The sequence below is a fragment of the Rattus norvegicus genome, chromosome 10 (genome assembly GCF_036323735.1).
Source record: "Rattus norvegicus strain BN/NHsdMcwi chromosome 10, GRCr8, whole genome shotgun sequence".
Taxonomy (NCBI): Eukaryota; Metazoa; Chordata; class Mammalia; order Rodentia; family Muridae; genus Rattus; species Rattus norvegicus.
Genome location: NC_086028.1, coordinates 74133611 through 74154739, shown reverse-complemented (window position 1 = coordinate 74154739; position 21129 = coordinate 74133611). Strand labels below are relative to the sequence as shown.

At 48.7% G+C, this 21129-nt stretch overlaps 1 protein-coding gene and 1 long non-coding RNA gene across 13 annotated transcripts in view; one reads left to right on the top strand and one right to left on the bottom strand.

The window, feature by feature from the left end:
- Nucleotides 1–3373: 3373 nt before the first annotated feature.
- Nucleotides 3374–21129, top strand: part of Akap1 (A-kinase anchoring protein 1) — a 33135-nt gene continuing 15379 nt past the window's right edge. For 6 of the 11 annotated variants that reach the window (XR_005489677.2, XR_005489675.2, XR_005489674.2 and 3 more), the window contains exon 1: nucleotides 16517–16683. The gene's annotated coding sequence lies outside the window, so the exon portion shown is untranslated. Of the gene's footprint in view, nucleotides 3567–16509; nucleotides 16684–17324; nucleotides 18846–21129 lie in introns of those variants that run through there. The other 5 variants (XM_006247068.3, XM_063268270.1, XM_006247067.5 and 2 more) reach the window with 5 other exon arrangements.
- On the bottom strand, nucleotides 15136–16489 carry LOC134480855 (uncharacterized). Of its 2 annotated transcripts, none has more exons than XR_010055740.1 (2): nucleotides 16197–16489; nucleotides 15136–15261 (listed from the first exon to the last, which is right to left on the bottom strand). It is a non-coding gene; the product is annotated as an uncharacterized LOC134480855 (long non-coding RNA). The 2 variants fall into 2 exon arrangements; XR_010055739.1 differs by having other exon boundaries at nucleotides 15136–15239; nucleotides 16197–16466.

The window sequence follows — 21129 nt, the reverse complement described above, 5'->3', positions numbered from 1 at the left end:
CCTAGGTCTCTATTTGCAGTAAAGCCAGCCACTTAGTCAATGGGTTCTGAGTCAGAAAGTTTGGGTTGAAATCTTGATTTTGTTGCTGTGTGTGTGTATGACTAAGGGATGTGAGACAGGAAGACATTATAACAAGAGCGTTTGAGCTTGGAGGATTAGGACAAAGAGCTTTGCTTCATGCTAGGGATTAAGTGTTGGGGAGTTCTAGTTACTCATGTGCAGTTAGTTGTTCCCCAGCTCTTCTCATTGCCTTTTCTAGGAGTATTGGTTGCAGACACACGGGCCTGAGGCATAACCAAGTGCATTTTCTTTGTGAGGGAATTTGATGTAGCTCGGAGAGTGGGAGGGGCTCCTTTTTGTATACACATAAAGGAGACGGTTTATATTTACCATCCCTTGGAATACCTTTGTGGACTCTTCCAACAGAAATGGGAGGACATTTCTCAGAGACATGTCCTTGAGACTGGAGGGACTGCTAAGAGAAGACAGAACTTCACAAGGAGCAAGAGATGTAGCTTAGGGACTGGGGATTTAGCTCAGTGGTAGAGCGCTTGCCTAGGAAGCGCAAGGGCCTGGGTTCGATCCCCAGCTCCGGAAAAAAAGAACCAAAAAAAAAAAAAAAAAAAAAAAAAGAAAAGAAAAGAAAAAGAAATTCTAGGGGCTGGGGATTTAGCTCAGTGGCAGAGCGCTTGCCTAGGAAGCGCAAGGCCCTGGGTTCGGTCCCCAGCTCCGGAAAAAAGAACCAAAAAAAAAAAAAAAGAGATGTAGCTTAGTCAGTAGAGTGCTGGTCTACCTGCCAGGGGCTCTGGGTTTGATTCCCCAGCCAAGGCCACATAAACCAGGGTTGTCATGCACTTCTGTGACACCAGCACTCCAGAGGTAGAAATGTCAGGGGGAAGAAAAAAGGGGAGGAGAAAGAGGAGAAGGAAGAAGAGAAAGAAAAGGAAGAAGAGGAGAAGAAAGAAGGAAAAGGAGGAAGGGGAGGAAGAGGAAGAGGAAACTTTTAGGATTTGGTTATTTTCTTCCAAGTGGGTCCTGGAAATTGAACTCAGGTCTTCCTGCTTTGCCTTTACCCTCTGAGCCATCTCATCCCACCCACACACCTAGTTTTTAACTTGGGTGATGAGGATCTGAACTCAGGTCTTCACGCCTGTATAGCCTTACTGCTTGAAGCTATCTCTCCTATTTTTATCCCCCGTTCCACTCTCTGCTTTTTTTCCTCTTCTTAAAAATATCCCCCCTATGGGGTTGGGGATTTAGCTCAGTGGTAGAGCGCTTGCCTAGAAAGCGCAAGGCCCTGGGTTCGGTCCCCAGCTCCAAAAAAAAGAAAAAAAAATATCCCCCCTTTGAGCCAGGCCCGGCTACACAGAGCTGTAATCATAGAGCTAAGAAGACCAACATAAAAGAATCACAACTCAGAGGCCAGTCTGAGTTACCAGTAAAAAACCTACATGGAGCAAAGCAAAATTAAAAGAGCCTCAGATATGTGTGGAAGTGTGGTGTGTATTCCCCCTTTACACAATTTTTACATATGTGTATTCCCTACCCATTCTCCTTTGATCTCCAGACTTGCATATCCAACTCAGTTGCTATTTGAAAACCAAAACAAACCAAAACAACCAAAACAAAGTTAATGGGCCCCAAATAAACCAAATGCTGCTCGTTCACCAGCGCTCCCCATTCCTTAACCAACACAACAGGAGTGAGCCTCCCTCTACCTCTTTTTTTTTTTCTTTTCTTTTTTTCGGAGCTGGGGACCAAACCCAGGGCTAGGCAAGTGCTCTACCACTGAGCTAAATCCCCAACCCCCTCCCTCTACCTCTTACACCCCAGAGTCACTGAGCAATGATGGGCCATTAGTTCAGGCCAGTATCTCATCTCCAATGACAATGAGGTTTCTTGTTTGTTCCCTTCTGCCACGGTCAGTCACTAATCCACTATTATTTACAGAACAGGTATTATTGGACTTAAGTTTGACCGGCCGGGTGGTGGTGGAGAGAAGGCTTCATGGCAAGGGCACCATCAAATGTTCCAGAGGACCAGAATTCGGTTCCCAGCCTCCACATGGAGGCTTTAAACTGCTCTGTAACTCTAGTTCCACAGGATCCAACATCCTCTTCTGGCTTTCCCAAGCACCAGGCACTCGAGTGGTGAATGAATGTCTGTGTGTAGTCAACACTCATACGCATAAAAATAATCTTTAAAAACAATTTGGGGGGTTTACTTTGAGATAGGATCTCAACTTGGGTAGCCTGGGGTGACTTGAAATTGTGGTAATCTTCTTCCCTCAGCTTCCCAAGTGCTGCCTCAGGAAATAAATGAGTGAAACAGTAGATACATGAAATTATATTTACCACTCAGTAAGCATACAGTCTCCTTTTAAAACATAAATTCACATTTAATCACCAGTGAAGATTTTCCCAAGTAATGGTTCGTTCGTGGTATGGCATCTTTTCTATATTTTGTACAAAAATATGCGTTGAAAGTGCTATGTAATGCTAACACTCCGGGGAGGTGAAGGCAGGAGGATCAGGAGTTCAAGGTCAGCTTCGAACTTGACAGTTTGAGAGTTTGAGGCCGGTGTAGGTTACATGAGACACAATCTCAGAATATCAAAATAAACAAGAAACTAAAGTGCCTAGGTTTTAAGGATCAGAGCAGGGCTGGTTAGCAAGTGGAACCTCCTTCCTATCCAATTGTCTGATGATAGTTTTATTTTCTCATGTTGTTGGGAGGAGGCAGTGACTCATGGTGACCACTTCTTCGAAGGCAAACTTTGCAAAAACTCAAATCATTTAGAGAAAAGTCCTATCGACATCACTAAAGCTGCAAAAATGAGAAAGCAACTTGCCCTCGAGGGCTACACATTATCCATATTACTGATCAATTAATGGCCACCTAATATACTCGAAATGCTACGTTATACTAGCAAAGTTACGGGACAGCTCAATTCCTAGGTAAGAGGAACAATGTAACCTCGTCTCTCACCAGCCGCTCCTGCCTTTTCCATGGGACGCACCATCCCAAGGCAGGAACCTGCCTGATACCTCTCCGTCCCGGAGAAGAAGAGCTCTCAAGCGAGCCAAGTTCATTGTGCCTAGCGCTCAGACATGGGTAACCCACCCCAGCCCTTGTGGGACGTAGGATCATCTCCCACGCCTGCCGTGACTATAGTTACTCTCGCGAGAGCGCCAGCAAGGCGGGCCCGAGCGGCGCCGGGATATCAGCGGAGCGCTCCAGACCGCGCCCCTCTTGGCGCAGATAGGAGAGAGGCGCGCGCAAGTCGGGGGAGGGAGCGGCTGGTGGCGCGCACGCGCAGGAGAGCGAGCGGGCGAGGGGGGCACGCCAGGGGGCCGAGGGCGAGGGGCGGGGCCTTGCGTCGCGCCGCGGGCACGTCGTTGCGCGTCCTCAGTATTTAATGTCTCTGTGTTCGCCCGGCCTGGGCTAGCACGTGGGGGAGCGGCCGAAGCGCCTTGCAGCGCTGCGGGGCAGGGCCGCTGGGCTAGGTGGGGGGCCCGGGGGCGGTGGCGGGAGGACTGTGCGCCTAGACGGTCGCCCCGGAGCAGGTAAGTGACGGCTGGCGCGGGCATCCTCCTGCCGGGCCCGGAGGGAGAACGAGTTGGGGTGATGGGGAGCCTGGGGTGCAGGTGCAGAGGGCGACGCGTGCGTCAGGTACTCCGGCGACGGAGAGTCCTGTGCACGGCGCCTGCTGTCAAGCGGTCCGGTATGAGCCTTGGTGACCCGCGCGCCCCCCCTGCTCCTTCCCTGTCCGGCGATTTGCCCGCGGGCTGCTACTGACAGATCGCGTGCGCTGAGCCTGGGGCGCTGCTTTGAGCCGCTGCTTTCCCCTCCCATCCCCCTCATGTCACTGGCCTCTGGGATGGAGATGAGGGCGCAATTCCCCGGGCGCTTCGGTGAGCCTCAACTTTCCCGGTGCCGGCTCACCCTTCTGGGTAGCGAGCCCGAGCGCGTCCCACCCAAGGTCGTCCAGCCTCGCTAGCGTTTACTTTTCAAAGGTCGTGTGTACCCAGTTTGAGCATGGAGAGGAGGCAGCGGGGCTGTCTCTGCCCAGGACCCGGTGCCCAAGGCGGGAGAGGAGGTCCTTGGGAACCCCTGTACTTCCTAACTTCCTAACTGCTGGGCCCAGTTCACTCGCTCTGGGTTTGCCCGGCAGTGGCACAATTCCTGGATTCAGTGCCGCGAATTATTGGAGGACTGTTGCAGCGGGGAGAACGGGATGCGAGACAGGTCCCAAACCTTTTGGCGGTGAAGGGACCATAAGACCAATTAGGACCGGAGGTCGAGGGCTTGGGTGTCCGAAAGGGGATTAGAGTTTGTGGCCCCATAAGCGCGTCCCAAAAGGTGGAAGACCTCTAGCTAGAGGTGTCCGCTGACCTCTGGCGGGGGTGGGGAGGTCCAGGGTCACGTGTCGCCTTCCACCTTTCTTCCCGCCCCAGGACAGTGATCTGGAGGGACTTTGCAAGGGGTCATGGGGGGGGGGGACTTTGCCACGATTGTAGGTAAAAACCTGCGTGTAGAGAAGCCTCCGTACGCGTCAAGGAGCCTACATTCTGGTGTCAACTACTCCCTTGTCCTATCTTTTCCTGTTTCCTTTCTGCGGGTGGGAAGGTGCTAATAGTATTGGGCTGTGCAGAAGAGACTTCCGAGAAACCCTGTGTTAACCCGGACCTTTCTTCTCTGGGAAATGCCTCGAGCGACTAGTACCTTTCTACCCTTGGGCTGTGCTTAACACAAACCCGGTGGACTTCGCTCCAGGTGCGAGTGGAGGCTCCTCAAACCGGTAAGGTAGGGTGTATGTGTAGGGCAATTAGTGAGGTTAAACTGCCTATCTTTCTTTCCACTACTGAAGTTGAGGCTGCTTGGGGTTTAAATGTAACGCCTGCAGTGAAATCGGGGTTGCCGCACCTAGTGTAACCTTCTCTGTCGATTTGCTATTGCTTCCGGAAACCAATAATCAGACGCGCTCCTCTAAGTGCGAAATCCTTCCCCAATTAGTAACCTTGGGGTTTTTGGTTTTGTTTTAAACGCTTTAGAAAATCGAGGCTTAGATCCTTAGGGGTTCCTACCCGTTTCTCTCTTAAAGCCACAAAGCATCTATAAACTCGATGAAGGAGTCGCTCTCGAGTCAGAGTCTTCTCTGATTGGCATTTAAATGGCTCACCTTCAGATTATTTAGGAGTCTTGCAGAGCCCAAGGGTTAGGTTTTTGACAGCTTTTTGCTGTTGAGCTTTCTTTTACTTCTAACCTGTTTTGTAGGTTCTGGGTAATTCCTGGGTGTCGTCTTGTGAATGGCCTTGGGTTAGAGGACATTCTCCTACCCTATGGGCGTGTGTGCAAATCACTAAAGCTTCCGGTCAGTTTGCTAAATCAGAAGGCTTTGTTCTGTAGAGGGGGCCGGTGGGTGAGACCTGATGGAAATCTAGTGAGTTTGTCTACCCGGGGTTCTCCCATCTCCCAGATAATTGTAGGAGTCTCATTCTCACTTGACCACTGCAGGGTGACAGCAAAGATACACAGGTATCAGTTGTACGATGCCTGCTCAGATGCTGAAGGCAGTGTGTCAGGTTTGCAGAGCCTCAGTACTTTAAAGCAATCTGTCTTTGCTACCTTACCAGGTACCCAGATTATTTGTGGAGCTGGCCATAGCTAGTTTGCGGAATAAGGTAGTTTTAGCTTCCGGTTTTCCTTTTCTCATCCTAAACATGGATGGAGATTGGGACTATCCCTGGTATAGGGTAGGCACTTAAGTATGGCGTCCCTCACTCCCAAGGAATCCCTGTCAAATGTCTCTCGGTCATTTGATTAAATATAAAAGCACTCCCTCCCCTAGCCTCTGACCTAGTAACTTGGTTAGAAGGAAAAGGAAGACAAATTGGTTTACCCTCACTTTGCCACCTAGCCTCCTGGGTCAGCATGTCTTGATCGCACCGGCATTTTAAGGCATCGGAGCTCATGTGCCCGGGGAGCTGCCCTGTTTTCCCTGGCTACTCCTTCCTAATGTTCCTTGTGAGTTTGACATGCCTGGACCTCTCTGCGGCTCAGTTTTCTTTCCTGTCTGTAGGAAGTTTGTATCTGGCGTTTTTCTTTGAATAGTAATCCTAGGAACTTTATTATGGGGAGATGCCTGGGTTCTGTGGGCTCCATGTGCCATGGATATCATAATGTTTGAGAGTTACTAATCTCTACAGTGGGGTGTGTTAAGTCCTAAATCTGGCTTCATAGGGCAAATTCTGTTTCTCCTTCCTGGTGTAGTCAGTCTCTCTCAAGCACTTGGGATTGGACATAGGCTTATGCATGGTAAGTTCTGGACAGTTGACCTTTAGGTCCAGAGTGCCCCTCCCCCCTTTTGAGACAGGAGTCAGGCTATGTAAATGAGGCCAGCCTAAACTTGCAGCCCTCCTGTCCACCCTTCCAAGTGCTGGGATTTCGAGCACACACCATCCTTGCTAACCTTCTTGTCATTGACTTTGTTGTCCTCTTCCAGATGGTGCATGACATTGGGGAGGGTATGGAGGAGTGTTGCTGCCATGCCGGGACAATTTGAGGTTTTTTTTGGGTTCAGCAACATCATTCTGTCCAAGCCCTTGCTGTTCGGATGCTCCTACAGTTCATGTTAATAAGCATTTTGTTCCCTGTGGCTTGTGTTACTTAGCTTTGTCATTGAGGCCCAGAGAAGCAAAGCAAAGCAAGGGGGTTAGTTCTAGAGGAAGGAGAAGCCTGCAGTGCTCAGGACAGAGGAGGCCTGTTACTGCTGGCCTTAACTCTAAAGAGGTCAGGGCTTGCTGTGTCTCTCCAACCTCCTGCCAGCTGATTGGCCATCCAGGGTCTGTTTTTTTTTGTTTTTTTGTTTTTTTGTTTTTTTTCAATTGGTAAAGGAGAGTTGGTGAACTGAAGGTGTTCAAAGTGTTCTGATTGGAGAGCAGGTCAAGGCTTGGGCTTATACCTGTAAAGAATTCTGACTCTGCTCTGGGACTCAGGGCAAGCTACCTGGTGGGGCTGCTGGAGGAATATGGTTGCCTGCCACCCTGGGGAGTCAACATTTCATTACCATAAGGAGTTTGGATTGTGTGAGTCTAGAATATTCTTTGTCCTACTCTAAAACCTTAATGGCCTCAACCTGTGAATGTCTGAAAAGCACTGTGTGTTTGGGTTTTATTCATTTGTAGTTCACAAACAGAACTACCCTTTGGTCACTAGAGGTTCTCTTTCCATGGCATGCTAAGAAAGAAGCAAGTTCTGGTCTACAGCGAGGAGGGGGATGAGAGGGATGGGTTTCTAGGAAATAGGCTGAGGAATGAACTTACTGAGAGGTCTGGGGGACCCGAGTATGAAGTGGAGCAGCCAGAGCTGAGCCTCTCGGTTGAGCCACCTTGGTTTGAGAACTTACCTGGGGTCTGTGTTCATTGTTTTTGGTCTGCCTATGTCATATCACCAGACCCGATAGCTTCCAAAGGACCTCAGTATGATACCTCTCTGTTAAACCAGTGTGACTTTTCATTCTGTGTCAGTAATTTTTTTTTTTTGAGGCAGGGTCTGCTTGTGTATCTTAGGCATGTACGATATACCGCCAGGTGACCTCAGGTCATTCTGTCAGAACCTTGCAAGTGCTGGGGTTACAGACATGAGCTACTGTGTCCCATTTCCCAGCAGCCTGTCTTAATGTTAGGAGGTGTCCTTTACAGAAGGCAGTGGGACAAGGGTGTCACGGTGTAGATCCCGTAATGTTGGTGTAGCCTGTGGAGAGTGGACATTATTTATAGATGATCCTTTTCATCCATGTTGTGTGACAGAACTTTTCCTGGTGAGATGCAACACACAGTCTACTCACCCCCGATAGGGATCACATGACAGACCCATGTGTATACCACCCAAGCATGGGTGACAGCTCACAGAGCTGGGAACTTGGAGCACACTGCACATCCTACAGGCAGCTCAGCAGGTTGGAGAGTGTCCTTTCCAAGTGACTCTCTGGTCTAAACCTCTTCCAGGCAGCATGGCTTCTGCTTCTAGGCAGCTGTTCTGGTCTTTGTGTCTTTGCAGCTCCCTTCTTTGTAGCTCAGCTTACCCCCTCCCCCCTCTGAAAAGGACTCTCAGCTTTTATAGTTTACTCTGGCAGGAGGAGCCTAGTGAATCTGTTCGGTTTCAGGATGTTCTTAGCTAATTTTAGTAGTTTACCTTCTTGTTTAAATAGCTCCCCTGCAGGATGGAATGTTTTAATTTGGGAAAAAGCTGTTAATACAACAATCTGGTCCTGGGTCTGCTTTGTTTGGCCCTTGCAGAAGTAGCCTTGAACTTGGTGCTGCAGCCTACATTTGATGAGCACCTATTATACTCTACATTAATTTATTGATTGAAATGGGGTCTTACTGTGTTGTCATGGCAGGTTCCAGGCTCCTGGGCTCAAGGATCCTCCCTCAGCTTCCCCAGTACCTAAGACTACAGGTACATGCCACTGTATCTACCTAGCTGGGGTTTTGTTTGTTTTGGGGGTTTGTTTGTTTATTTTAGTACACTGAAGCGGTCTTCACACACACCAGAAGAGGGCATTGGATCCCATTACAGATGGTTGTGAGCCACCATGTGGTTGCTGGGAATTGAACTCAGGACCTCTGGAAGAGCAGTCAGTGCTCCTAACCTCTGAACCATCTCTCCACCCCCTGGCTGTTTTGTTTTTTAAACAACACTGGTTTTATGCTTTTGTCTCTAGTTGAAACTGAGACCCCAAATAAGATAAATAAGGTGACTCCCAGAACACTGGACGGGTTGGGCTGCCTTTGGATCTGGGATGATGTATCCTTTCCTTCCCCACATACTGGCCTTTTCCCGAGACAGCTACTTACTGCTCCTTTATCACCCCCTTCCCTCATCTACAATGCGAAATTGTTTTCAAGAATTTTTTTAAATATTTATTTAATGTATATCAGTACACTAGACAAACACACCAGAAGAGGGCATCTGATCCCATTACAGATGGTTGTGAGCCACCATGTGGTTGCTGGGAATTGAACTGTCATGATCAGGGAAATGCACCTTTGAAACACACAAGTAATTACTGAATGAGAAAGCCTCAGGGCTGGGAAACTGAGCAGGGTGCAAGACAACCTTGAAGTCACTCATTCCTTGGCTAATAATAACATTGCCTGTCAGACCTCACATGGAGGTCATGAGACCATTCTCTGGCCCTCAACAGGCTGTTAGCCAAGAGAGGAGGAGACTACAAAAGATCTGTCCAGGCAGCCCCCAGGCCCTTCTCTTCTCTAGCCTTGGTCTGGCTGTGCCTTCCTGAGGATGAGCGCACACTCCATTTGGAGGCGGCTCTTAGCTCTGGTCTGCTGTCCATCTCTTCCTTGTCACTTTAGCAGAGACTAGGCAGTGACTCCAGCTTGTCCAGCCGCCATGGAGAGAGACCAGCTCTTGAGGATAACCTCCCAGCTTTGTCCTTTGGCTTTGGTGTCACCCACTCCACCAAGCTTGTGATTATTTTTAGCAGGTGGCATCCTTCAGGAGAGTCAAGTGCATGTGACTGCAAGTGTCCAGGACAGGTCCTTTCGGGGGCCACTGCTAACTAACCAGGGGAAGGAAGCAACCAATGCTACCTTAGAAACTGCTGTAGCTGCTTCTGCTCAAGAAGTCTCCGAGGTTGCCTTTTCTATTCTGGGTTTGGGCCAGGGCCAGGCAGGCATGTGACTGAGACCAGCAGAATGCTAGGGAGATGGACCAGGTACTATATCCTAGGAAGCGAAGACTCCTTGGTACCCCATTGTTACCCCATTAGCTAATTTTCCGGAAAAACATTCTCCTCCATTCCCCATCACCCCCCCCCCCCCCCCCCGCCTTTTTGGTGAAGTTGCCCAAACCTAAGGACTGGCCACAGAGTAGCACAAAAGGTATGAAATTGTGTTGACTGGCAGTCCAATAACTGGTGCCTTCTGGCATTCATCAAAATACAAACACAGGAGGGGGCAAAGTGGCTCTGGTAGGTAGGTACACAGGTAGGGTGTGTGTGTGTGTGTGTGTGTCTGTCTGTCTGTCTGTCTGTGTCTGTGTGTCTGTGCGTGTGTGTGTCTGTGCGTGTGTGCGTCTGTGCGTGTGTGCGTCTGTGTGTCTGTGTGTAACCCCTCAGAACTTGTGCATGCTAGACTCTACCTCTGAGTTATATCTGCATCCCACACCTCCTACCCCCACTAGGAATCTTTTGCTGGGAGGAAGCCAGTGAGGCGGAAGAGGGATGAAAAAGGAGTTTGACAAGTTTGCCTGTTCCTCATACTTTTCTCTCCACTCTCCCCCTTCCTCCTTCCCTCTAAGTCAGCTGCCAACTCCAGCCCATCTATCTGTTTCTGATTAAGAAAGCTTCAAGCCATATAAGGCCCTGTGGCCTATGGTTTATGTTGGCTGTGGAGCAAGGCTTGTTGTTGCAAGATCTGATTCGGGGGAGTAGTGAGGGCTTATGTGAGGGTGTGTGTGTACTGTATGTACATGGGTGCAATCCCCACTAGGGGCTGGACCCCTTAGTGGGCTAGACCCACTTTGAGGGCTAGGAGTAAGGATGCTGGTCCAGCATTGGCTCTCTAAGCTGATGTGCAGTGTGGTTTCAGGGCTTCCTGGCAAGCATGTTTTTTGAGGTTCTGGGTAAAAAAAAAAATTAGCCTGTTTACCCACAAAACATACCTGTTATGTTCCTAGCCAGTGGTGTCATGATTCTGGAGTAGCTTCTGGAGGCAGTTTATGAGTTAAGAACAGAGCCCCTTGACACTTGAGGACAGGGGTTCCCCTGGAAGTATGTTCTGGTATGTTTCTGTGAGTCCTGTGATTTCCTCAAGTTTAACCTCTGTGGGGGATGTGGAGCCAGCCGTTCCCCTGACCCCATCTTGGCCTCTCCTTGCTGTCCCTTGAGCTGGCTGAGCTTGTTCCTGCCCGAGGATTTGGGTCGTTTTCTCTGCCTGGGACTCTTCTCTCCTTCTCTGTACCACCATCATCCTGGCATGGCTCTCACTGTTTGAGCTCTGAGGTGCTGACAGCCCTTCATCCAGGAGATGTTCTCTCACATTTTACATAGAGCTTCCCATCCCATATATTCTCCGTAGCCCTTTTCATCTCAGCTACAGGGCCCACAAAAGGTGAGCAAGCGTTTGTTAACCATCCCATCACTCTTACACACTTGGGGAATGTGCCAGGGGTGCCTGAGGGCTCTGTGCTGTCAACCAGTTCAGAGCTTGCAGGCATATTACATTAAGTTCTTTACTGCATTGTCTTATTACCTGAAACTTGTCCCCACCCCCCATGGAACTAGCTCGAGGTAGGTATTGAAACCTTTTATTAAATGATGGGTCCTGATGGGTCCTGCTACCTTAGGGCTGGGGAGACTGCTGCCATGGTTCCCCAAAGCTCTGTCAGTTAGCATGTTCTCTTGGTTTCCACTGCTATGTTAGTTTTAGGGGTATCTGAAGCAAAGGTGCCATCAGTAGTGAGAAAAGAGCAATACACGATTGTAGGAGTTGGCACTACTGCGTGTTTATCTTGGTTAGCAAGAAAGATGTACTGTGGTAATAGAGTATCCATTGCAGGAAGCCTTGGCTGGGCATGGTGGCATGTGCATGTAATCCCAGTATTGGGAGGCTGAGGCAGGACGGTTATGCTTTAAAGATTTAAAGTCAGTTTGAGCTACGTAGTGAAAACCTGCCCCAAACCCCAAGTTGCAGTGTCACAGCACTGCCTATGGAAAGAGAGATTTGTTTATCTGTTGTTCTGGGGGTTGAACCCAGTGCCTTGGCAGGCCACACTGGGTTTGATTATGTTCAAGGCTTGAAAAGACAGTCCTCTGCTAGAGCTGTATGACTCAGTGGCACAGGGCTTACCCAGAATGCACCTGACAGACCTGTGTTTGGTCCCTAGTCTTTTGCCCTGTGAGAACATCCTGGAAGCTACCTACAGCATTTCCTCTTTCCTTCCTTTTCCTGTCTCTCTTTTTAAAAGAAATATATTTGTACTATTTTATTTATTTTTATTTTATATAGATTAGTGTTTTGCTTGCATGTTTGCATGTAGGTACCTGATCCCCTGGAACAGGAGCCGTAGACAGTTGTGAACTGCCATCTGGGTGCTGGGAATTGAACCTCAGTCTTCTAGAAGAGCAGCCAGTGCTCTTAACTCCATCTCTCCAGCTCCCCCTTTCCTCTCTCTTATTATTTTTTAAAATTTTATTTTATTACATATGAGTGCTCTATCTGCACGTACACCTTCATGCCAGAAGAGGGCATCAGATCCCATTACAGATGGTTGCGAGCCACCATGTGGGTACTGGGGATTGAACTCAGGACCTCTGGAAGAGTATACACAGGAAGCCGTTTCTCCAGCCTCCTTAATTATTATTTTTAAGTGTGTGTGTGTGTGTGTGTGTGTGTGTGTGTGTGTGTGTGTGTGTGTGTGTTTGCCTGCCATGTATGAAAGTACCTAAAGAGGCCAGAGGAATTGTATTTCTTAGAGCTGGACTCACAGTTAGTTGTGAGTCACCTAGTGTGGGGGCTGGGACCTAAACTCAGGTCCTGTGTTAGAGCAGTACATGCTCGAAACTGCTTGAGTTCTCTAGCTATCCTGTCAACTTTTAACTGTTTCTAGTCTGCTTGCTTGCTTGCTTTTCTTTTCTTTTTCTTTTTCTTTTTTTCCTTTTCTTCTTCAGAGAACACTATCTGGTTTTCTACTATGAAGGAGAGTGAAAGTTCTGTTCATTCCTACACCTTCTTCCTCAGTTTCTCAATATAGAAGTAGCATAATATGAATGAAGGTTGCTATTCATAAATATTATCTGTGGCTACAAAGCTCTCAGGTTTTATATTTTTTTGTCTTTATTTTTTTTCTGCACTGTGTAACCCATTCTTGTCTGGTGTTCACCATCCTCATACCTCAGACCCCTACCTCCACCCCACGTTCTGGGGATTACACATATGTGCCTTCATGTGTGTCCTTACTTGCTTTCTGGACTTTTCTGTGTCTTCACTAGCTCCCTGCTTCTCCCTGCCTCTGACATTGTGGCAGGCCTTGTGCCTTGGTGGTTAAGCATGCCAGCTCCTCCTAAGAGCTCCACTGGGCTCTGGGGATGTGTCCCTTTCTGTTGCTCTGCCTCCTCCTGGGAATTTTCTGTCTGATGTGTTCCTTGGATGTGATACCTGATGCAGTTTTCTTCTTAACCCAGCAAGCTCCCAAATAATTGAGACTGGATTATTTTATTTAACAGGTTTTAAGGGCACAACCACTGAACAGCAGTATTACTTAATCTTCTAAACTGAGCGGGCTACCTCCCAGCCAAAATCCTGAGATATTTGCATGTTAGTACTGATCTGGGCTCCATGTCTTTTCTCATGATTCCTCCTGGACTCTTCCCCTTCCTCTTCCTCTTCTTTCTCCCCTTCCTCTTCCTCTTCTTTCTCCCCCTCCTCTTCCTCTTCTTTTTTTTTTTTTTTTTTTTGGTTCTTTTTTTCGGAGCTGGGGACCGAACCCAGGGCCTTGCGCTTCCTTGGTAAGCGCTCTACCACTGAGCTAAATCCCCAGCCCCTCCTCTTCCTCTTCTTTCTCCCCTCCTCTTCCTCTTCTTTCTCCCCTCCTCTTCCTCTTCTTTCTCCTCTTCCCCCTCCTCTTCCTCCTCTTCCCCTTCCTCCCCTTCCTCTTCCTCATCTTCCCCCTCCTCTTCCCCCTCTTCCTCCTCTTTCCCCTCCCCTTCCTGTTATTCCCCCTCCCCTTCCTCTTCTTCCCCCTTCACTTCCCCTTCCTCTTCCTCCTCTTCCCCTCCTCTTCCTCATCTTCCCCCTCCTCTTCCTCCTCCTTTTCCCTCCCTTCTCTTTCTCCTTCCATCCCTCCCTCCTTCCTTTCCTCCCTTCATCCTTCCCTCCTTCCCTCTCTCAGCTGGGAGAAAGAGTCCAGCCCTATTCATCCTGCTCAGTCATTGGCTGATCAGCTAGCTTTATTGACCATTCAGAAAATAATTGAGGAGCAATGTTTATACAACATTAAGACAGGAGATTCTTAGAATAAGAATTGCTGCCAGATAATGGGGGGGCACGGAAATCAGCATTTAAGTAATACAAGCATAATCTTTACACAGTGCACAATAACATGCCTACGGATGCTCCCTCCTTTCTGGATCCACTCCTGTGTCTGGGGAGAACACATCCTCCAGTACCTTGCTGAGAAAGTGAATGTGCATGGGTAGTACCAAGAAGCTGATGTGTGAGGAGAGCCAGGGACCTCCGAGAGTGTGCACCAGGGAGTATGGGACTGAGTTCAGGACTGCTCAACAAGGGCTCCCAAGCCAACAGGAGGCTTTCCCTTTTGGAAGATGTGAAGGAGAAGAGATCTGGATTTGAGCACCCAGGTGGTGGTGACAGTGGTCACTGAGTGCAACCCGGCTATGCTTGGCTCTTCAGTACTTAGTCTAAAGTCCTCTCATCCCCGCACAAGAACTAGAACATCCCTGCCTGCCTGAGAAAATGGTACTCGTTTTCTGCTTATTCCTCCAACCACCAGACATTTTTTTTTCCTGCCCCTTGGACCAGCCATTGACTACGTGGGCAGCAGAGCAGCTCACTAGGGAAGAGGTCATGGGTTTTCACTTCCAAAAAAGTTGTGGAAGGTTCATAGCTTACTCATTTCTACCCTATGCTGCCTAGTACTTGGACTTGTCAATAAATATTTACTGAATAGAATGTTTCTCTTACACCTTTATGATTTCTTGGTTGCTGGCATCATTAGCCACACATCAACATCTTTCCTTACCTCTTGTGAAGCCATATACCATATTAGTTTTTATTTGCTAGGTCTTGAGACAGGGCCTCTAACTCATGGTCCTCCTGTCTCAGCTAGGATTATGGCCTTCAAGTAAGCTTGTTGTCAGATCACTGCTCATACCTTTGGGGCAGGGCCGTGTGGCGCCTTCCTGTGGTGAGGTGGGAGCTCCATGTACCCAGGAGTGCATTCCTGTATCTACTTTGTCATCGTCCCCTAGAGCCTGACAGAATTCACTTGTAAATTCACCAGGCAATAGTGAAGAGCCCAAGGTGGGGGGCCAGGAGGGACTGGACACAACCTTCGAAGTTTTCAAAAAACACACCTCTAGTCCAGGCATGATGGCACACACCTTTGATTCTAGCATTGGAGAGGCAGAAGCAGGTGGATGTCTGGGTTCGATGCCAGCCTGGTCTATAGATGGAGTTCTATGAAGGTCAGGGCTATACAGAGAAACAACACTGTCTTAAAAAAACAAAAACAAAACACCCCAACAATAACAATAAGAATAAGATAGTGTTTAAAACACACACACACACGCGCACGCACACACACACACACACACACACACACACACACACACGGGCTGGAGAGATGGCTCAGTGGTTAAGAGCACCCGACTGCTCTTCCAGAGGTCATGAGTTCAATTCCCAGCAACCGCATGGTGGCTCACAACCATCTGTAAAGAGATCTGATGCCCTCTTCTGGTGTATCTGAAGACAGCTACAGTGTACTTATATATAATAAATGAATAAAAAAAATTAAAAAAAAAAGACACACACACCTACACACACACACACACACACACACACACACACACACACACACCTACCTCTCTACCTGAGATGAAGTAATTGGGGAGACCACTCTAGAAGGTTTGTTTTCTCACATTGCTAGAGAGAACTGGGGCTGGGCCTGCCTGTCCTCAGAGGAAAGAGGTGGATGCTCTGTTCCTGTGTGTCCTGTGTGGTTGGTTCCTTTGTCACCAAGGATTTTTCCTTTAACGTTTGTGGATATTTTATCTGCATGTGTGTATGTGCATCATGTGTATACAGTACCTCCAGGAATTAAAGTAGGGTATTAGATCCCCTGGGACTCCAGTCGAAGAGGGTTTTGAGCCATGTTGTGGGTAGTGAGAATTGAACCTGGGTCCTACATAGGGGAGCCAGTGCTTTCAACAGCTAAGCCCTTGTAACTAGATTCTTTTTTTTTTTTTTTTCCTTCGGAGCTGGGGACCGAACTCAGGGCCTTGAGCATGCTAGGCAAGCGCTCTACCACTGAGCTAAATCCCCAACCCCTGTAACTAGATTCTTTAAACTGGAAGTTAGTTAGCTACTGATTAGGCTGGCGAGGGAGGTCCCATGCTTAGAATGGGAGTTTTGGGTTCCAGCTCTTCTTACCTGGGCCTCTAGGTTGGTTCTCGACCTTAGTTTTCCTTTTGGGCCAGAGAAGTTGCACCCAGCAGGTCTTCTGCTTAGATGTTCTGTTGAGCTTCTGCCCTCCTCCTGTGATGCAGGCTGAGACAGTGTTCCCCGGCGTTGGATAGATGGCCCACCTGTGCTAGGAGTTAAAGCTGCTCTAGGGTGAATCTGTCTGTCTGCACTGACTGCTTGCTGCTCTGTAAGGCCATCACAATAGAGGGTGTAGGGCTAACCTTGGGCGGGTCAGCTAACCCATTATGAGCTAACACGGAATCCTGAGGGTGCATGAGTCACAAGTTGATCAGACCCCCAGGGATGAAGGGAACACGGGGCTAGGCTAAGATCAGCAGGCCTGAGGCATGGCTCCATCTCTGTGACCCTGGGTCTCAGCCATGCTGCTGTGGGAGAGTAGTCCAGGCTCACCGTCACCCCCAGCCTCAGTGGCAGAACTGTACTTTCCAGCAAGGTAGGTGCTAGTCCCATAGCTCAGTCAGGACCTCTCACATCTGGGGACTTTCTGGAAAAACCCACTAGTACTTGCTGGCATGTGGCTATTTAGATTAACTTTACGTAAGATTAGAGTTTTTCAGTCACATTTGTCATATTTCAAGTGCTCAGTAACCTCCTGTGGCTAAGTGCCTGGCTACTAATGTTGGCCAAAACTCACATGGGGATCGCCCTAGTGGTTACCTCTGGTGATCTGCCCCACTTGACCAGGCTGCCAGTGTTGTGCTATAAAGGTCACAACTTATTTTGCCAAGCCTCCTCACCCGCTCTTTAGGTCAGCTCCTAGGACACCTTCAGGCTCTGCCCAGGGAATTTGTGTGCATGCACACACACATACACCCTGTATCTATTGCAACCTATAGAAATCCTTGCCTTAAAGATTAGCTTATTTCATGTGTACGAGGTGTTTTGCCTGCATGTATATGTATGGACATGGCATGTGTGCCTGGTGCCGATGGAGGCCAGGAGAGGGGTTAGATCCCTGGCACTGATGGTTCGACACCTCCTTATGTGTCCTGGGAACTAACATATATATGTCCTCTGGAAGAGCAGACGTGCCCTGAACTAAATGAGCCACTTCTCTAGTCCTAATCCAGGTCTTTAAAAAAGTTTTCCTGGGCTCACCAATACTTGTGCAGGGGTGTGTGCGTGAGTGTGAGAGAGTCTTCTGGCAGACTGACCTTGAGCTTCTGGTAGAAGAACTGCTCCATAGAAGCATCGTGCACAGATCTGAATATGTAGGTGGGCAAGGAGCAACAGGGCTTCGAATTGAGAAAACGCTGTGGATGGAAGCTAGAGGTTCTTTCTTTTGCTGCCAGGCAGGGAACTACAATTGTATGTTCTTCCTCCCCTCAACTCCTACTTAGGGAACTTCCTTATGTAGCCAGCAGCCTGCCCCTACTCTCCACAGGAAATACAGGAGAGCTTTCGGGGCCAGCTGGATTTCTGTTTGATTGCTGGCCCGGGGGAAGACCCCGTGAAGGGAAGGCACATTTATCAAGAGCAAGCTGTGCTGGGCGCACACACTTCCCTGGTGGTCATCACTACGATAATGGGAGGAATGTTCTAGTTCCAGTCAAGTGGGTGTGTGAACAGCTGTCCAGAGCAGAGTTCTGTGGATCCTCCCTGCTTCAGGGCCCAGCCTAGAGTGGACTTGGGCTCTTGGCTTCTAAGCTGTTGTTTTTTATGATTGACTTTCCTGTCAATTGCATGCAGCCCTTTTTCCCAGTAACTGCAGCCAAAACTGACTTAGTCACCAGGGCCAACAGTGTTTTTGTGCCATTCCCAGGGATTATTTTATTGTTTAGAAGGCTCTAGACTTGGTTACAGGTTTGTCAGCTGGTTGGGGAGTGAGGCCATTGCTTCTCCAGAGGACATTCTAAAAAGCCACAGGTACTTCTGGAAAGAGAAAGGATCTTTTTAGAACCTGGAGGGAGCAGTTGACTGCAAAGGGCTGCTGGCTGTAGCACGTGCCTGCTTTCAGCTCTGTGTGACCGCTTGGCCACAAGCCAGTATGCATCTATTCCTGGGCAAGTGGACCTGCTAAAAATACACAGGCAGGAGTTTAATTCCAGCAGATTCAAAATAGCTAAGTGTCCTCCTCACCAGCCTAGGGCAGGGCTGTGAAGCATCCTCGTGGGAGGCTTTCCCTGATTGCAGGCAGCCTGTTTCTGGGGGGCAGAAACTGGTCTTGGAACAGTTTCCAGTTAGCTTGTGGGTGTAGAGTATGGGGGCCTTTGGGACCTGTAGAGTTCAGTCCACTTATATCTTGGGAGGTTTAAGGTTTAAAAACCAAGTGCTTAGGACACTAGGGAATGGAGGTAGTGGGGAGGAAGCTTTGTGAGGGTAAAGGGTGTGTGTGTGTGTGTGTGTGTGTGTGTGTGTGTGTGTGCACGCGCGCGTGCGTGCGTGCGTGCTCGCGTGCATTTAAATTAGGGAAATGGCCTCTTAACTAATTCCCTAGAAGGCTGTTTGGCCGACATGAGACTGCCTGGGGTGAGGAAGAGATGGGCTATTTGTTTCCTTGTGGGGTAAAGAGGCATCAGTTGCCTCAGAGAATCTCCTATGGGTGCTTCCTGGCACCAGATACCCTTAAGGTGACACCGCTGGACTCTGGACTCGGTGAGTGCATTCAAGCCCTTTGTGTGGATCTGCTGATCCCAGAGGCTGATTCTGGGGAGAGAATGAATAGCGGCCGCTAATCTCACCCATTGTCTTGGAAGCAGGAGACAAACAAATCCTGCCCTCTACAGGGCTGGTGGGGGAACTCCCTCACACACGTCTCAGCTTTGCCTAGAAACAGCCCTGGAGAGAGGCTTCGTCCTGAACCAACTCTTTCCTGAAACCAGAGAACCTCTAGAATTCTGTAAGAATCACAAATTTGAGTCCTGCTGTGGAAGGGATTTCCTAGTTAATAAGGAGTCAGACAGAAATTTATGGCCACTTCCTGTAATCTTTTGCTTGCTGGGCAGTGCTTTCCGACTCTAGGCTGTGGGTTCCTGCCTTGTTCCAAGCATGCAGATCTACTCCTTAACAGTCTCAAGTTGCTTTTACTCTTTCAGATGAATGACACTGAGCGCAGACCCAGTGACTCTCACTTACGTTGTTGCTGTGTGTAGGATGCAGACAAAAGGCTCTCAAGCCTGACTGAGTCAGTATTCACCTGGGTTAAACCAGACCAAACCTCGTGTCAGCTCTTGCCTCTTGGGTTCTGATTTAATTGGTTTGGGTGCTAGTTGGCTTTGGGCTCAGGAAAGCTTCCTCAGCAGCTGGGTGTGGTGGCTCACACTCATAGCCCCAGTGGCAATCACAGTGTTTGAGAGACTGAAACAAGAGAACTTAAAGTCCAAGGCCAGCCCGGGGTGCCGATAAAATAAAATAATCTTCCTCAGGGGACTGGAGAGATGGCTCAGAGCTTAGGAGCACTTGCTGCTTGATTCCTCGCACCCACAGGTGACTCAACCAGCCATAAGTCTAGTTCCAAGGGACCTGATGCCTCCTCCTGACCTCTGAGGGCGTCAGGCACTCATACTACATATGTTCAGGCAAAACGTAGAATAAATCTTTAGAAAAAAAAAAGCTGGGGTTGGGGATTTAGCTCAGTGGTAGAGCGCTTGCCTAGGAAGTGCAAGGCCCTCGGTTCGGTCCCCAGCTCCGAAAAAAAGAACCAAAAAAAAAAAAAAAAAAAAAGCTTCCTCCTTGATATATGCAGATCCAAGCTGGAAAACTACAAATATAAGACAGCTTTCTGTTTACAGATAGGATCTACTGAAAGACCACGCCAGTGATGAGTTCATATTTGACCATGCAAAATCGATTTGCAGAAACTGCCCTTTTCCTTCAGCCGAGGGCTTAGTCCAAGTCATCTCCCCATAGGGCTTTTGTTTTCTTCACTACAGTGGTTTCTGTCAGAGCACAATATCTGTAACACCAGTACAGCCTCAGCGTTGATGACTCTACAGTATATCTACCACTCATTGCTCTGAAAAAGGCCAATCCCAACGTTGTTTCAAAGGATAGCCTTGGTGGGAGCCTCTTAAGAGCCTTTGCCTAGGCACGGTTACTTTTGTTTTTGCGGAATTGCTGGATCATAGGGTATGCGTAAGGTTTCCTGTGCTGTTACTCTGAAGGGGTAGCATGGAGCGCCCCTTCCTTGTCTCATCGAGTCTTCCCTGATGGACCAGTCAGCTGGCAAGTAGGATGGCAGCCAGATTCCCATTCCTCAGCTGCAAGATGTTGAGTTACTTAACCACCAAGGTAGTGATAGGTTCCAACGAGGATGAATGGGAAGGTTGAGAGTGAAAGGATGCAGGTGGGCCTGCTTGAACCTGAAGCCACAGGTAACATCGTGGAAGGTTTCTACCTGATCCCTGACCACTGCTCAGTCCTGCTCTGCACTTAGCCGTCTTGCTTCTCTGCCTTTGGATGTTAGTGAAGGATGTCTGTCATTACAGCTGGAAGGGCTTTCTGGAATGACTTCCTCTATGCTCCTATTCCATTCATTTTGGGGTAGCTAGGTCTCCTAGTCTCAGGATTCCTCCGAACTGTACTGTGCCTAAAGATTCCTGGGGATTTTGTTAAAGAACCAGTGTGATTCAGTAGGGCTGCACTTGTAGCAGGTACTGGGGAGTGATCAGCAACTTTGATTTGTAGACCACTTTTGGAGAAGCAGGAGTCCTCCAGCAGGGTTCCTGACCTTGCTGAATGCTAGAACCAGTCAGGGTGTGCTGAGGTATTTGCCTTGTGACTCTGTAGCCAAACAGAAACCCCTGTGCATGTGTAATGCACACATCAGGGTACAGTTCCTCCATCCCCAAGTTGGTTTTGATTGTACCTTTTTTTTTCCTTTGGGACAGACTCTCACTATTTAGCCCTTGCTGGTCTGGAACCAATTCTGCACACTTTG